Below are 17939 nucleotides of genomic sequence, written 5' to 3' on the forward strand. Positions count from 1 at the left end.
GAAGGTTAAAATTAGTGACTAAATGAAAATTTTTTTTTCAAATCAAGTTAATTTTTTTCTCTTGGAATGGTAATGACATGGTAATTTGTAGAAATTGGAATAGGAAAAATAAAATAATCCTCTATAACCTTGCTGCTGTTATCTTTTGGAATGTTTTCTTTTTCTTGTGTACATTTTTCAAGTATATTTGGCCTTAATTTGGGTTTGTAGTTGGAATATAGCAAAGTTTTTCAGCCTTGGCACAGTTGGCATCTTCAGCCAGATAATTCTTTGCTGTGGGAAACTTCCCATTGTAGAATATTTAGCAGTATCCCTTGCCTCAAATTCCATTTGATGCCAGTAACATATCTATCTGTTCCCTCTCATCTGCAAGTTGTAAAAAATCAAAATTGTCTCCAGAAATAGCCAAATGTCCCACAGGTGACAAAATCATCCTGGATGAGAACCACTGGAACGTAGTCTTGGGGGTATAGAATTAACAAAACACCAAGAAGGAACAACCTGAAAAGGAAACTGAGAGGCATACCCATTTACAATAGCATTGAAAGAAATAAATTGCTTAGGAATAAAACTAACCAATGAGAAGAAAAACTTTTACGTGGGAAACTGTAAAATGTTGCTGAAAGAAAATAAAGAGGACACAAATAGAGACATAACTGTATTCATGGATTAAAAGACTTATTATTGTTATATGTCAGTACTACCCAAAGTGATCTACAGATTTAATGCAATCTCTAGCAAAATCTAAATTGTGTTACTTGTAGAAAAATCCATCTTAAAATTTATATGGAATCTAATGGGCCTAAATAGCCAAAAATAATCTTGGGAAAAAAAGAGATAAAGTTGGAGATGTCATATTTCTTGGTTTTAAAACTTAGTATTATACAAAGCTACAGTAGTAAAAACTGTGGGATTTGCACAAAATCAGGCATATAGACTAGTGGAATAGACTGGGGAGCCCCCAAATAACCCTTGCATATATGGGCACATGATTTTTGGTGAGAGTATAAAGAGCATTCAGTGGACATTCAAAAGACAGTCTTTTCAACAAATGGTGCTGAGAAAATTTGATATCCACAAGCAAAAGTATGAAGTGGGACATTCACCTAACACCATATACAAAAATTAACTCAAAAAGTACCAAGGGCATAAATAAAAGACAAAACCATAAAACTGTTAGAAGAAAACATAGGACAAAGGCTTTATGACATGGATTTAGCAGTAATTTCTTGGATATGACACCAAAGGCAGAGGTAACAAAAGAGAAAATAGATAAATTGGACTACATAAAACTTGACGATTTCTGTACATAAAAGGACCTGGCCAACATAGTGAAAAGGCAGCTGGCAGAATGGGAGAAAATATTTGCATATCTAATATGTGATTAATATCTTGAATATATAAAGAATTCTTACAACTCAATAATAAACCATTTTTAAATGGGCAAAGGATTTGAATAAACATTTCTCCAAGGAAAATAGATACAGATGGCAGTAAAGAATCCGTCTGCCAATGCAGGAGACACGAGTTTGATCCCTGGGTCAAAGATCCCCTGGAGAAGAAAATGGCAACCTACTCCAGTATTCTTGCATGGGAGATCCCATGGAAAGAGGACTCTGGTGGGCTACAGTCCATGGGGTCACAAAGAGAGTCAGACACAACTTAGCAACTGAACAACATCATATGAGAAGATTCTCAGCGTTACTAGTTGTTGAGGAAGTGGAGATCAGAATCACAGTGGGAAAACCACCTCATGTTTAGAATGACTGCTTAAAAAACAAAATAACAAGTGTTGATGAAGATGTGGAGAAATTGGTACTCTAGTACACTGTTGGTGAGAATGCAAAATGGTTCAGCCACTGTGGAAAATGATATGCTGATTCCTCAAAAAATTAAAAATAGGGTTACCATATGACCCAGCAATTCTACCTCTGAGTTAGGAATATACCCAAAAGAATTGGAAAAGACTTGAAAGAGATATCTGTACACTTGATATATATACCTGTACACTTTATATCTGTAGCAGCATTATTTATAGTAATCAAAACATAGAAGCAAAAAAAAAAAAAAAAATAGAAGCAAACCATGTGTTGTTCAGTGGGTAAATGGACAAATAAAATGTGGTATACGCATACAATGAAATATTCTGACCTAAGAAGAAAGAAAATTCTGGTACACGTTACAATGTGGATAAAACTTAGAGCCATTATGTTCAGTCACAAAGAGCAAAAATTAATATAATTCCACTTATATTAGGTAAAAGGTGGAGAAGCTCTATACAGTCACCAAAAACAAGACCGGGAGCTGACTGGCTCAGATCATGAACTCCTTATTGCCAAATTCAGACTTAAATTGAAGAAAGTAGGGAAAACCACTAGACCATTAAGGTATGATCTAAATCAAATCCTTCACGATTACACAGTGGAAGTGACAAATAGATTTAAGGGACTAGATCTGATAGACGGAGTGCCTGATGACCTATGGACCAAGGTTCCTGACATTGTACAGGAGACAGGGATCAAGACCATCCCCAAGAAAAAGAAATGCAAAAAAAAGCAAAACGGCTGTCTGGGGAGGCCTTACAAATAGCTGTGAAAAGAAGAGAAGTGAAAAACAAAGGAGAAAAGGAAAGATATAAGCATCTGAATGCAGAGTTCCAAAGAATAGCAAGGAGAGATAAGAAAGCCTTCCTCGGTGATCAGTGCAAAGAAATAGAGGAAAACTATAGAAAAGGAAGAACTAGAGATCTCTTCAAGAAAATTAGAGGTACCAAGGGAACATTTCATGCAAAGATGGGCTCAATAAAGGACAGAAATGGTATGGACTTAACAGAAGCAGAAGATACTAAGAAGAGGTGGCAAGAATACACAGAAGAACTGTACAAAAATGATCTTCATGGCCCAGATAATCATGCTGGTGTGATCATTCACTTAGAGCCAGACATCCTGGAATGCAAAGTCAAGTGGGCCTTAGAAAGCATCACTATGAACAAAGCTAGTGGAGGTGATGGAATTCAAGTTGAGCTATTTCAAATCCTAAAAGATGATGCTGTGAAAGTGCTGCACTCAATATGCTAGCAAATTTGGAAAATTCAGCAGGGGCCACAGGACTGGAAAATGTCGGTTTTCCTTCCAATCCCAAAGAAAGGCAATGTCAAAGAATGTTCAAACTACCGCACAATTGCACTCATCACACGCTAGTAAAGTAATGTTCAAAATTCTCCAAGCCAGGCTTCAACAATACGTTAACTATGAATTTCCAGATGTTTAAGCTGGTTTTAGAAAAGGCAGAGGAACTAGAGATCAAACTGTCAACATCCATTGGATCATCGAAAAAGCAAGAGTTCCAGAAAAACATCTGCTTTGTTGACTATGCCAAAGCCTTTGACTGTGTGGATCACAACAAATTGGAAAATTCTTCAAGAGATGGGAATACCAGACCACTTGGCCTGCCTCTTGAGAAATCTGTATGCAAGTCAGGAATCAACAGCTAGAACCAGACATGGAACAACAGACTGGTTCCAAATCGGGAAAGGAGTACATCAAGGCTGTATATTTTCACCCTGCTTATTTAACTTATATGCAGAGTACATCATGAGAAACGCTGGGCTGGATGAAGCACAAGCTGGAGTCAAGATTGCCGGGAGAAATATCAATAACCTCAGACATGCAGATGACACCACCCTTAATGGCAGAAAGCAAAGAAGAACTAAAGAGCTTCTTGATGAAAGGGAAAGAGAGTGGAAAAGGTGGCTTAAAACTCAGCATTCAGAAAACTGACATCATGGCATCTGGTCCCATCACTTCATGGCAAATAGATGGGGAAACAGTGACAGATTTTATTTTGGGGGGGGCTCCAAAATCACTTCAGATGGTGACTGCAGCCATGAAATTAAAAGATGCTTGCTCCTTGGAAGAAAAGTTATGACCAACCCAGACAGCATATTAAAAAGCAGAGACACTACTTTGCCAACAAAGGTCCATCTAGTCAAAGTTATGATTTTTCCAGTAGTCATATATGGATGTGAGAGTTGGAGTGTAAAGAAAGCTGAACACTGAAGAATTGATGCTTTTCAACTGTGGTGTTGAAGAAGACTCTTGAGAGTCCCTTGAACTGCAAGGAGATCCAACCAGTCCATCCTAAAGGAAATCAGTCCTGAATACTCATTGGAAGGATTGATGTTGAAGCTGAAACTCTAATAATTTGGCCACATGATGTGAAGAACTGACTCATTTGAAAAGACCCTGGTGCTGGGAAAGATTGAAGGCAGGAGGAGAAGGGGACGACAGAGGATGAGATGATTGGATGGCATCACCGACTTGATGGACATGGGTTTGGGTGGACTCCGCGAGTTGGTGATGGACAGGGAGGCCTGGTGTGCTGCAGTCCACGGGGTCGCAAAGAGTCTTGACACAACTAAGCAACTGAAGTGAACTGAACTGAATAATAGCCAAATTCATAGAAACAGAAAGTAACTTAATGGTTGCTGGGCCAAAAAGGAAATAGGGAATTGTTTAGTAGGTATGGAAAGAAAATGAAAGTCGCTCAGTCGTGTTTGACTCTGCGACTCCTTGGATTACACAGTCCATGGAATTCTCCAGGCCAGAATAGTGGAGTGGGTAGCCTTTCCCTTCTCCAGGGGATCTTCCCAACCCAGATATGGAGTTTTAATTTAAAAATGGGTATGATAGTAAATTTTATGTCATGTATATTTTAAATTTAATTTTATGTCATGTATATTGTAAGTTTAAAAGAAGAAAAAACACGTGACAACAAATGTTAGGATATTGAGCAGGGGGAACTCTCATTTATTTCTGGTGGGAATACAAATTGGTACAGTCACATTGAAAGACAGTTTGGCAGGGTGTCTTACAAAACTGAACATAACTCTTGCCATACAATTCATTAATCACACTGGTATTTATGCAAATGAAGGTAAGTAACTCTAATACATCCAGACAGTGGAATATTACTCAGCATTAAGAAAAAATGTTCTACCAAGCTATGAAAAGACATGGAGGAAGCTTAAATATATACTATTAAATGAACGATGCCAGTCTAAAAGGATCACCTGTTGTATCACTCCAACTATGTTATATTCTGGAAAAGCCAAAACTGTAGAGACAATAAAAGATGAGTGTTTCCAGAGATGATAGAAGAGTAGGACAGTGAAACTAATCTGTATGGTACTGTGATGATGTGTGTGTGCTCAGTCACCTTAGACATTTCTGACTGTGACCCTGTGGACCATAGCCCACCAGGCTCCTCTGTCCATGGGATTCTCCAGGTAAGAATAGTGGAGTGAGTTTCTTCTCCAGGGGACCTTCCCGACCCAGGGATCAAACCCGGGTCTCTTACTTTTCCTGCATAGGCAAGCGGGTTCTCAGCACTAGCGCCACCTGAGTGGATACATGTTATTTTACATTTGCCAAAACTTGTAGAATGTGCCCTAATGTCAACTATGAATTTTGGGTGATAGTGATATGTCTTAGGTTCATCATTTGTAACTAAGGTGTCAACCTGGTTCAGGATGTTAATAGTGGAAGAAGGGCTAGGAATACATGAGAACTCTGAACTTTCTGTTTTTCTGTGGACTTGAAACTGCTGTAATGTTTATTTTTCAAAAAAGTATATATAGGGACTTCCTGACAGTCCAGTGCTTAAGAGTTTGCCTTCCAGTGCAGTGGGTGTGGGTTTGATCCCTGGTCTGGGAGCTAAGATCCCACATGCCTGAAGGCCAAGAAGCCAAAACATAAAACAGAAGCAGTGTTGTAACATTCAATAAAGATTTTTTAAAAGATCCACATCAAAAATATATTTTTAAAATGTATGTATGTCATATTATCCTTATTAAAATGTTAAATATATAAAGCTTTAATAGATGTATTGATACACAGTCAAAACACCCATGAGAATTCAGAAAAATGGTTGTTTCTGGCAAGGCAAAAGGGAAGGGTGGAGTAGAGGGTTGAGGCTGGAGTGAGATTTTAGCAATATCTGTAACACTCTGAAATTTTTATTTTTTAAAAAAATGAAGCAAATAGAGCAAAATAGTGGCATTTATTGATACATGAGTGTTTTACAGTTTTCTTTTTTTGTATATTTGACATTTTTTTAAATAACTTCATTCTTATAGAAGTGACTAATTTGGGAATATATGTTAAAATGTAGTCTACTTCATTGACTACAATGATAGAGGAGGAACCATTATTTACATAAATTTAGTCTTTTCCTGAAATACTGTTACCTACTCAGAAATGAGAATGCCTGCAGAGTGACTTCAGAGAACAAAAACAGGCTAGAGAGTGAGGTTTATTTTCATTTGAAGAAATCTGTTTTGTAGATACCAGAGCTCACCTTTAAAAGTTCTGTAACTTATACACCTGCAGTACTGCAGCACAGTAAAGGAGATGTGGACTAGAAGCTTTGATTCTTGGGTAGTGCTTTTTACCTTTTTAAGTTCCCAGAAATGGCAATAAATGGTAACAGGAACAGACCAGAATTCATAGTAGATTTGGAGTACAGGTATTGTTTCTATGATGTTGAGCCATATTACAAAGTAAATATACAGTAATCTGATGGTTCTCAGTCATCTTATTTTCCCTAAAACCAGCATTTGACATAGTTAATTGTGTATATGTCCTTGAAAAAGTAATTTTTTTTACTTGATTCCAGGTTTGCACAGATTCCTATTGTCTTCTGTCTCACTGAGTCTTAGTCTTCTACCACTTAGAGTGCCTGAAGTTGTGTTCATTCCATAGGTAATTATCAGATCACCTAGTTTTGAATACAGTTTATACACAGCCAGCTTTTTAAGTTGATGTTTTTAGTCCTAGCTTCTTCCTTGAACCCTCTGCTCAATTGACTGCTTGATGTCTCATTTTGATTAATTATAAGCATATTCAGCTCAGCATTTTCAAAAGTGATATTACCCTCTAAACCTGCTCATCATTCAGTCTGCCCCATCTCAGTAAATGGTAGTTCTGTCTTTGACTTACTTGGACCAGAAACCTTCCAGCTCTTATTGTTTCCTCTCTTCCCAGTCTTATCCATCCCATTAATCAGCACATTTTGTAGGTTCATTCTTCAGAATCCACATCTCATGATCTCAACTGCTCTGCTCCAAACTGTCATCTTTTACTGGAATTCTATAGTTATGGTGTATTCCCAACACAGTAGCTGGAATGATTCTCTTCCTCTCAGTATGTCTCCCTTTGCTCAAAACCCATCAGTGACTTTCTGCCTCACTAAGTAAATGCCAAAATCCTTACAGTGGCCACCATTTCCTGCTCCTTAATTCATTGCATATCAGCCAGCTGGACTCTGCTTTTCTTTCCTCTCATGTCTGGTCATTTTTTATTTGCTAATTCCTCTGCCTTGAATACTTTCTGCCAAATTACCCACATGGCTTGCTCACTCATCTTAAGGTCTTTACTTAAAAATATCCCCCTTCTTGACTTTATATTTTTTCTCTATAATATTTTTCACTATCTAACATACTATATATTTTAGTTTTTATTTATTGTCTTTCCCCACACTAGGTTCCATGAAGACGAGATTTGTGTCCTTTTGTTCCCTGCTGTGTCCTTAACTCTGAAAACAGTTTGTGGTACATAGTGATCAGTAAACATTTGTTGAGTGAATGACTGGCTTTCTGTGTAGATGTACACATCTGTTTAGTATGTGAACATAATTAATGTTTCTCAAATGGTGTTTTAATGGAGTAATTCAGTGATTTGCCTTTCAGTGAAGTTTTTCTGTTGGCAGTGTGAAAATCTTTGAACTTTAGTTCACAAAGAAAAATTACTATTTTGAAAATACTGAGGAAAAAGGAAAAGTATCTTATTTGAAGAAAGATGCCACAGAAGCAGACCTAGAATGAAAAAGTAGTATGATCTAGTATAAAGAACATTGGTCTGAGACCAGGATAATCTGAGCCTTACTGTTCTTGGACAAGTCGTTGTATAAAATGAGACAGTTAGTTGATTTCTGTTTTTTCCACTTGTAAAATCCTATAATGCTTTTTGTGTAGATTTTTCTGTAACAAAACCATGACTTTGATTATATTCATACGCTATACATACAAGGAAAATACTCCTTAATCTTCTTACATCTCTCATATTTTATTTTAATCAGATGCTGTTTTGTAAGTGGAAAAAACTAATTGGTTTTCTCATCTGAGAATGCAACAAATAAGCAGAGAGAGCAGATTTAACTCAGCAGTGTGTTAAGCTTAGGTTCTGTTGACTTCCTTAACTTGGTTGAATCTTGTTTAGATTCCTGTTCATCGTAATTTTTTCCAATGTCTTTGCCATATGTTAAGTTTTCTTCAGCCTGTCAGTCACTTCCTGAAATTGTATTTTTTCTATAAAGTACTCAAAATCTTTGAAGAGAAATGATCATTCTTGCCAGGATTTGATCAGTCTCATTATAAAAGAGAAGGGAGTACTTTCCCTTTTGCTCATGTAAAATTTGAATATGTATTTGTTTGGTATAACAGGTTTCTCTCTGCATTGTCCTTAATCACTTTCTGTGTGATTCTGAAAGTTTACCTTGCAGCATTTCCCATCTTTTGAGAGGGTTGGTTTTATGTGTCTCACCAAACTTGTCATTTCTTAACCTTTTTTCTTTCCCTACCAAATATGGGACTAGTAGCCATATACTAATAAAGTAGTTTAGTCATATTATAGTAACCCATCTTGGGAGAAGACATGTATGTATTCATATGTTTTCTCTTCTGCTCTGTGTGTGTGTATACACCTCTTATACAAGATGTTGTGCTTCGTTGCTCAGTTGTGTCCAACTCTTTGTGACCCCATGGACTGTAGCCCACCAGGGTCCTCTGTCTGTGGGATTCTGCAGGCAGGAATATTGGAGTGAGTTGCCATGCTGTCCTCCAGGGAATCTTCCCAACCCATGGATTGAACCCATGTCTCCCACATTGCAGGCGGATTCTTTACTGTCTGAGCCACCAGGGAAGCCTCTTCTACAAGATCATTTCAGTTCAGTTACTCATTCATGTCTGACTCTTTTGCGACCCCATGGACTGCAGCATGCCAGGCTTTCCTGTCCATCACCAACTCCTGGAGCTTACTCAAACTCATGTTCATTGAGTCATTGATGCCATCCAACCATCTCATCCTCTGTCGTCCCCTTCTCCTCCCACCTTCAATCTTTCTCAGCATCAGGGTCCTTTCCAGTAAGTAAGTTCTTCACATCAAGTGGCCAAAGTATTGGAGTTTCAGCTTTAACATCAGTCCTTCCAATGAATATTCGGGACTGATTTCCCTTAGGATGGACTAGGCCTCTCAAAGAGTCTTCTCCAATACCACAGTTCAAAAGCATCAATTCTTTGGTGCTCAGCTTTCTTTATAGTCCAACTTTCAAATCCTTACATGACTACTGGAAAAACCATATCCTTGACTAGACAGACCTTTGTTGACTAATGTCTCTGCTTTTTAATATGCTGTCTAGGTTGGTCATAGCTTTTCTTCCAAGGAGCAAGCATCTTTCAATTTCATGGCTGCGGTCACCACCTGCAGTGACTCGGGAGCCCCCAAAATGAAGTCTGTCACTGTTTCCATTGTTTCCCTGTCTGTTTGTCATGAAGTGATAGGACCAGATGCCATGATCTTAGTTTTCTGAATGTTGAGCTTTAAGCCAACTTTTCCACTCTCCTCTTTCACTTTCATCAAGAGGTTCTTTAGTTCTTTGCTTTCTGCCATAAGGGTGGTATCATCTGCATATCTGAGGTTATTGATATTTCTCCCAGCAATCTTGATTCCAGCTTGTGCTTCATCCAGTCCAGCGTTTCTCATGATGTAGTCTGCATATAAATTAAATAAGCAGGGTAACAATATACAGCCTTGATGTACTCCTTTCCCAATTTGGAACCAATCTGTTGCTCCATGTCCAATTCTAAGTGTTGCTTCTTGACCTGCATATAGATTTCTCAGGAGGCAAGTCAAGTGGTCTGCTATTCCCATCTCTTTCAGAATTTTCCACAGTTTGTTATGATCCACACAGTCAAAGGCTTTGACGTAGTCAATACAGCAGAAGTGTATGTTTTTCTGGAACTCTTTTGCTTTTTTGATGATCCAGTGGACTTTGGCAGTTCGATCAAGTGAATTTGATTTGCTTGTACAAGATAGGCGAATATAGAAAACTTCAGAAATTCAACTTTTTCGTATTCTTCTTACCTTTATTTTCTAACTTTTCCAAATATAACTTTTGAATTTAATCTATTTCCTTATTGTTTGAATATTGAGTAAGTAATGAAACTCTAATGTCTTTCCTTAGAGTTAACAAGTGTTAATGGTTACTTACATTTTTGTGATTTTTTAAAAAAAAAATTTACATTCATGTACTAATAAATTTCAATGCTTATAATTTAGGTATGTATCATTTTAAAGTATAGTATCTGTAGGTTAGAATTGTTGCTTAAAACTGCTCCAAAAGCTTGCCAAGGTTTCATGTGGCCTCCTACTGTGACTTTACTTTTAAATTTCTCTTGTACTGAATCTGCATTCATCTTTATGCTTGGCAGAGATAAGAACTTGATTCTGCTTGTGAAGAATTTTACCTATCACTAGTAGTGCTAATTAGAACTTTTCTCTCATACTGCTCCTATTATTTATCACTGAGAAGTAAGTCCCCAGTTAGAGCAAGCATTTAGTGTTAAGCATTTAACTTTTATTGTAAAGTTGAAATGTGGAGTTGAAATTTATTTGCTAGCAAATAAATAAGCACCATAATGACTGCTGCTACAGAGATCAACAGGTGGAAGTGAGAGGAGGAAAAATAGGTAAAGAATGGAAGACAGATTTTTTTATAGTTATTTTATCTTTTACCTTCAATTTACTGCATTTATTGGGTTATAGAGCTGTTGTCCTTACTGAGTATGTTTAGGATGTGATGGCTATTGAGGTTGAAAACACTAGTAACTCACTTTTCCCTGAAATGTTGTGTAAGTCAGCTTTTCATGTCATGACTGATTTGACTTCTTGCCTACCTTTCTGTTCCTGGCTTCTCGTGTTCTTCAACAGATCCTGCACATGACATCTTTTATGCATCTCTGTTTTTGTATATGCTGTATTTTCTACCTGGAATGCCTGTCTCTAACCAGATTTCAATTCAATCTTAAAGATTCAGCTTATATTTCATCTTTATTACATAGTCTCCCTGCTGCTAAGATCAGTTTGCATGTTATAACACATTGCATATATTTAAATAAAGTCAAGTAACCTGTTTGGAATGGTATTTGGCACCCAATGTTTGCTAAATGTTAGACCTTATTATTATTTTATTAAATTATATTTCTCTGCCATAAGAGTACTAGCTTCTTAAGGCCATGGATATGCTATGTCCAGTCCATCTGTGTATTTCTAGTGCTTGGCATATAGGTGATTAATAAATATTTGGATGGTTGAGTATGCTTTTTAGCAGGCTTAAAGTGGTAATACAGTAGAATCCATGTTGTGGGGAGGATGTGTGTGTGTTTAACTTTTTAAAAACTACTGGGATATAGCTTACTTTGCATAAACCTCATCCATTTTAGGTGTACAGTTTAATTATTTTTAGCAGATTTTCAGAGTTGTGCTAACTACTACAATCCCATTTTAAAATATATTTCATCTCTTCAAAAAATATCTTACGCTGATAAGATTTTTTATTCTTTTTCTTTTTTGTGCTATTACCTAATTGTCAATACTCCTAGGGTAAAAATGACAGGCTAGATGACATAAAGTCAAAGTATTAAATTCCTTATCTCTTGAATGACCAACTTTAGAATTTTCTTTAAACATTTAAGTTTCATACAGTATGTTGTTATATTACCATATCTTAGATTAATAGTTTTTAAAGAAAACTGTACATTGATAAAGGTGACTTAGAAATTAAATAGCCATAAATTAAGAAAGAAAATACTATACCCTACACCCCATTAGAGCAGAGAAAGTATTTAATCCCTAGAACCTAGCTCAGTAATGGACATACAGTAATTATTTGTTAATTTTAAGAACCACATTCCTTCTAAATGGAAGTTCTGTGTTCTGTAAGATTCACTTGTTTGAATTTTTGGCGATTTCTTGTCCCCTTTTGCCTGAATTTAAAACTTTGAAGCTGTATTACAAGCAAAGAAATACAGAAATTCTGGGTGATCAGATCAGCCTGAACTCTATCTACTCTTTATTGGGGGAGGAGAGGTGGAGGGAGGCACCCTCTACAGCCTTTGTCCTTTAGATAGTCTTTGGCCTATAAATAAGCCTTTGGCCTGTTTGGCAGCCTTTTGGAATTCTGATTGACAGCTTACTGCATCAGTGTAAATCATGTGACTCCATAACTATTGTGTTTGCATGTAGTGTGTAAAAAAACTGCTCTTTAGAATAAGTTAAAATTTAGAAAAAGAAACCTTATGTATCCCTTTCATAAGACCTCAGGAAAAAAAAATCCTTGATTTGAGATGGGGTTGTGATTTGAAAATATCTAAATATCTAATACTACTTTTAAGACATTTGTTTTTTTGCAATTAAAAAAAAACAAAAAACAAAAAAACAGTAAATGCTACCAGGCTGGTGCATGGGATGTCTTTCTACTATTTTATTCAGTTGTCTCTTTACCTCAATCATTCTCTTAAATAAAAAAATCTTTTTTGCTTTATTATAAAAAAGATTGTCACTTCTCTTATTTTGTATGTTTCTATGGCTAGTAATAGCCCAAAGCTTATGTCATAACTGTAGTCTAAATTAGTTTGATAAATCCTTTTGTAGTGGTTCAAATTATCAGAAACTCTAAATGTAATAAATAAGATAGATTAAAATGGGGAATTTTGTGTACATATAGCAGTTGTTTAGGATTTATTAATAGCTTGCTTTATTAAAAAGAAGTTACAGCCTGTTGATTATACCTTAATCCCACTTCTTTAAATGGGATGAGAAACCAGACTAGAAATCATCTCTGTCCCTCAGAAGTCTGCCTTTTACTAGACAAACCTTAGTACATTTTGCAGGTTTTGTTTTCTGTGTGTGAGACATAGGACATTGTTTTTTGTTACTGTTTACTTGAGTTGTTTATTGTTTTAGTATTGTGATACAGTGAAAAGCCCATTGTCTTGATAGTGGTGCTTCTGCTTTAGAATGAACCATTGGCTCTAAAAACTGGCTTGAACTCCATTTGACTTGTGGGAGACAGTATCACTTAGTGGTTAATTGGCTATGTATGAAACTGAATTCTGGGCCTCCCTGGTGGCTCAGACAGTAAAGGATCCTTTACTGCCTGAAATGCAGGAAATGTGGGTTCTATCCCTGGGTCAGGAAGATCCCCTGGAGAAAGAAATGACTACCCACTTCAGTGTTCTTGCCTGGAGAGTCACATAGACAGAGGAGCCTCGTGGGCTAACGCCCATGGGTCAGAAAGAGTCAGACACAGTTGAGCGACTAAGCATGCACATACACTCTAAATTGTAATACTGGGTGTCACACTTCTAGCCATGTAGCCTTGGTCAAATAATTTGACTTTTCTAAGCCTCAGTTTCCTTATTTGCAAAAAGAAAGAAAGATTTTTTCTTCTTACCTCTGAAGGCTGTAATGATTGAACCATGGTGAATATTGAAAGTCTTATTATAATATTTGGCTAATTGTTTTTACTCATTTGCAGCATACTATACAATACTAATACTAGTATTTTTAGTTGTCATATTTTTAAATTCCATAGCTTTACCAAAGCTCAAATGATCACTTAAACAAAGATGGGATAAATTGATTTGGTCAAAAATTGAGGTAAAGATTTCCACACATTTAAGATCAGTACATTTTGAGAAGGAATATTTATTCCTCATGTTATTCCTTATATATAGAACATATATTCTAGTGGAGGAAGGGAACAATAAGCAAATAAAGTTTTACATAGTATATTAAAATGTTGTAAGGGCTGTGGAGAAAAATTAGACAGAGAAGCCCAGTACCCAGATACATAGATGTATAGTTGCTGGATAGTTAGGAAAAGGAAGACCTCATCGTGGAGGTGACATTTGAAACACTCGAAGATGAGCGAACACTGCAGATATTGAGGGAAGAGCATTACAGCCTGAGGATATAACAATAGCAATAATAAATACCTTAACGTGCACTATGTGCCAGAAATTTTATGTACTTTGTGTTTGTTTAATCCTTACAGTAATCCTATGATACAGGTATTTTTGTTATTGTTCTTCAGTTGCTAAGTCATGTCCAACTCTTTTGCGACCCCATGCACTGTAGCCTGCCAGGCTCCACTGTCCCTGAGATTCCATAGGCAAGAATACTAGAGTAGATTGCCATTTCCTTCTCCCAGGAATCTTCCCGACCCAGGGATTGAACCCTCGTCTCCTGCATTGGCAGGTGGGTTCTGTACCACTGAGCTACCATGGAAGCCCATAGGTGGTTTTTTGTTTTTTTTTTTTTTATTTTTTTATTAATCCCCATTGTATAGATGAGGAAACTGAGGCATGGTAACAATTATTATGGCTGAAAATTAAACCCAATCAGTTTATTTCTAGAGTCCATTTTCTTAGTAGTTGCTATATGGTGTGTTAGAAAATGCGTTGAAGAGAGAATTTCCAGTGTGTTAGAGAAATAGTAATGTTAGTGAGGATACAGCAGAATGGATGGAGAGAATCATAGGAATTGAAATCTAGGAGGTGGTAACCAGGGACGGGATGAGATGGAATACTAAAGCCATTGCAGTGATTTGGCATTTACTCCAAAGTGGAAAACCATTGGTAGGTTTTGAAGAGGGACGTAAAATGATCTGAATGACTTTTTAGAAAGGGTTTCTTTACTGAGTCTTTCTTTCCCATGAAGACTATGGGTAGAATTCAAGAAAACCTGGGAACTTAGAAAAAAAATAATTGCATCCTTGTTTTCACTAACTTCTAGCTGAAAGAGTATTTCCTTCAGTTAATAATGTAGCCAATAAACCTCCATATTTATTAAAGTTACCTGTGATTTTTGTTACCGCCTATAAAAATCAGTTTTGTTGCAAGATATCCTGAAATACCATTCATGGTCATCATTACTTTGAAAGTATAGTAATTATTATGGAACTGCTGGGTTCCATTTAATATGACAATGAAGCATATGTATTACAGTTTGTTGTTTCATGTTTTCTATATTTTGGTAACAATACATTTAATTGGCTTTTTTGGTAATAGTCCATATTTCATTGCTATATTTAAAACCACTATCTGAGTTCCAGAGAATAGCAGGGAGGGATAAGAAAGCCTTAAGTGAACAGTGCAAAGAAATAGAGGAAAACAATAGAAAAGGAAAGGCTAGAGATCTCTTCAAGAAAATTGGAGTTACCAAGGGAACATTTTCATACAAAGATGAGCGCAATAAAGGAGAACAGGAGAAGAGATTAAGAAGAGATGGCAAGAATACACAGAAGAACTGTACAAAAAAAGGTCTTAGTGACGCATATAATCACAATGGTGTGGTCACTCATCTGGAGCCAGACATCCTGGAGTGTGAAGTCAAGTGAACATTAGGAAGCATTTCTACAAAGCTAGTGGAGGTGATGGAATTCCAGTTGAGCTATTTTAACATCCTAAAAGATGATTTAATGACATGCTGCACTCAGTATGTCAGCAAATTTGGAGAACTCAGCAGTAGCCACAGGACTGGAAAAGGTGAGTTTTCATTCCAGTCCCAAAGAAGGGCAATACTGTATGATTGCGCTCACTTTACATGTTAGCAAGATAATGCTCAAAATTCTTCAAGCTAGGCTTCAGCAGTACATGAATCGAACACTTCCAGATGAACAAGCTGGGTTTAGAAAAGGCAGAGGAACTGGAGATCAAATTGCCAACATCTGTTGGGTCATAGAAAAAGCAAGAGAATTCCAGAAAAACATCTACTTCTGTTTCATTGACTCCACAAAAGCCTTTGACTGTGTGGATCACAACAAACTGTGAAATGGGAATACCAGACCACCTGACCTGCCTCCTGCGAGGAGGAGGACCTGTGTGCAGGTCAAGAAGCAACAGTTAGAACCGGACATGGAACAACAGACTGGTTCGTAATTGGGGAAGGAGTATGTCAAGGCTGTATATTGTCACCCTGCTTATTTAACTTCTATGCAGAGTACATCATGTGAAATGCTGGGCTGGATGAAGCACAAACTGGAATCAAGATTGCTGGGAGAAATATCAATAACCTCAGATATGCAGATGACACCACCCTTATGGCAGGAAGCAAAGAGGAACTAAAGAGCCTCTTGATAAGGGTGAAAGGAGAGTGAAGTAGCTGGCTTAAAACTCAACATTAGCCTCCAATTAAAATAAATAAATTTATATTAAAAAAAAAAAAAAGAAAAGAAAACTCAACATTTCAAAAAGCTAAGATCATGGCATCCGGTCCCATCACTTCATGGCAAATAGATGAAGAAGCAATGAAAATAGTGACTGATTTTATTTTCTTGGGCTCCAGAATTACTGGTGACTGCAGCCATAAAATTAAAAGACACTTGCTTCTTGGAGGAAAAGCTATGATAAACCTATACAGTGTGTTAAAAACCAAAGACATCACTTTGCCAGCAAAGATCTGTATAGTCAAAGCTATGGTTTTCCCAGTAGTTGTGTACGGATGTGAGCATTATTAGACCATAAAGAAGGCTGAGCACTGAAGAATTGATGCTTTTTAATTGTGGTGCTGAAAAAGACTTTTGAAAGTCTTTTGGACTACAAGGAGATCAGACTGGTCAGTCCTAAAATAAATCAGTCCTGAATATCCATTGGAAGGACTGATGCTGAAACTCTTATACTTTGGCCACCTGATGCCAAGATCCAACTCAAAAGAAAAGCCCCTGATGCTGGGAAATATTGAGAGCAGGAGGAGAAGTGGGCAACAGAGAATGAGTTCATTGGATTGCCTTACCAACTCAATGGATGTGAATTTGAGCAAACTCCAGGAGATACAGGACAAGAAAGCCTGGCACAGTTCATAGGGTCATAAAGAGTCAGACACAACTTAGCAACTGAGTAACAGCAACAGTCTGAGAAGGTGGCCCTTGATTGCACTGGGCTGACAAGGAAGTCTGTGGCACACAAAGATTAAGACTCCCTATGAGGATTACTTTGGTTGCTGTGATAATAATGGACTGGAAGAAAGATGGAGAGCAAGAACAGCGAGGGATGCAAGTTAAGAGGCTTTTGCAGTTATCTAGAGGAGAGAATGGTGAGTTGGGTCAGAGAGTGGCAGAGAAATCATCATATGTAGTTGTATTTCAGATAAGTTTTGATGATTGAAGCAATATGATTTGCTAACAAATCGAGTGTGTAATATGAGAGAAAAGAAAGAATTAGGGTTGGCTTTCATATATAATTTGATCTGTGCAACTGGAAGGATAGAGTTGCCATTTGCTGAAATTCTCTTTGAAATTATTAATAGACCTGGAATATTGGATATATTGCAAATTTTTAAAACAGTAACATAAGGCTTATAAAAATACAAAAATACTAAGAGTAAAATAACTCATAATCTCACCCTCATATGAACCATGTGAGATGGGGTAGAACATATGTTTGTTAAAGATCAAAAGTTTCGGCTTCAGATATGTTTGATGTATTTATTAGACATTCTAAGTATTATTTCATGAATTGCTCTCTCCACTTAATATGTCTTGGCATATGCAGTTATTAGAAAGAATGAGGTGGTCCTGTACATAATGTGAACTGGTATCGTTTCTGAATGTCTGGATGTTTTACAGTGAGCATGTATCCATGTGTTAGGTAACTTTAAAGTGAGAAAAACAGGTTAAAAAACAGAATGGTTACAGTATGTGATAGAATAATTATGTGCTCCTTAGGAAGAATAAAATAGATCTGCATATACCATCATGAAAGGTCTTCCAGATCTTTAAATAAAATAAATAAAAGTAAGGTAAAGAACAGAATAAGTGTATCA

At 36.8% G+C, this 17939-nt stretch overlaps 1 protein-coding gene across 1 annotated transcript in view; it reads left to right on the top strand.

Moving 5' to 3' along the window:
* The window catches only part of KPNA4 (karyopherin subunit alpha 4), a 62055-nt gene that overhangs the window by 12210 nt on the left and 31906 nt on the right, over positions 1 to 17939 (top strand). The gene's annotated exons all lie outside the window — the stretch shown is intronic.

Source organism: Bubalus bubalis, chromosome 1, assembly GCF_019923935.1.
Source record: "Bubalus bubalis isolate 160015118507 breed Murrah chromosome 1, NDDB_SH_1, whole genome shotgun sequence".
In the NCBI taxonomy this organism is placed as follows: domain Eukaryota; kingdom Metazoa; phylum Chordata; class Mammalia; order Artiodactyla; family Bovidae; genus Bubalus; species Bubalus bubalis.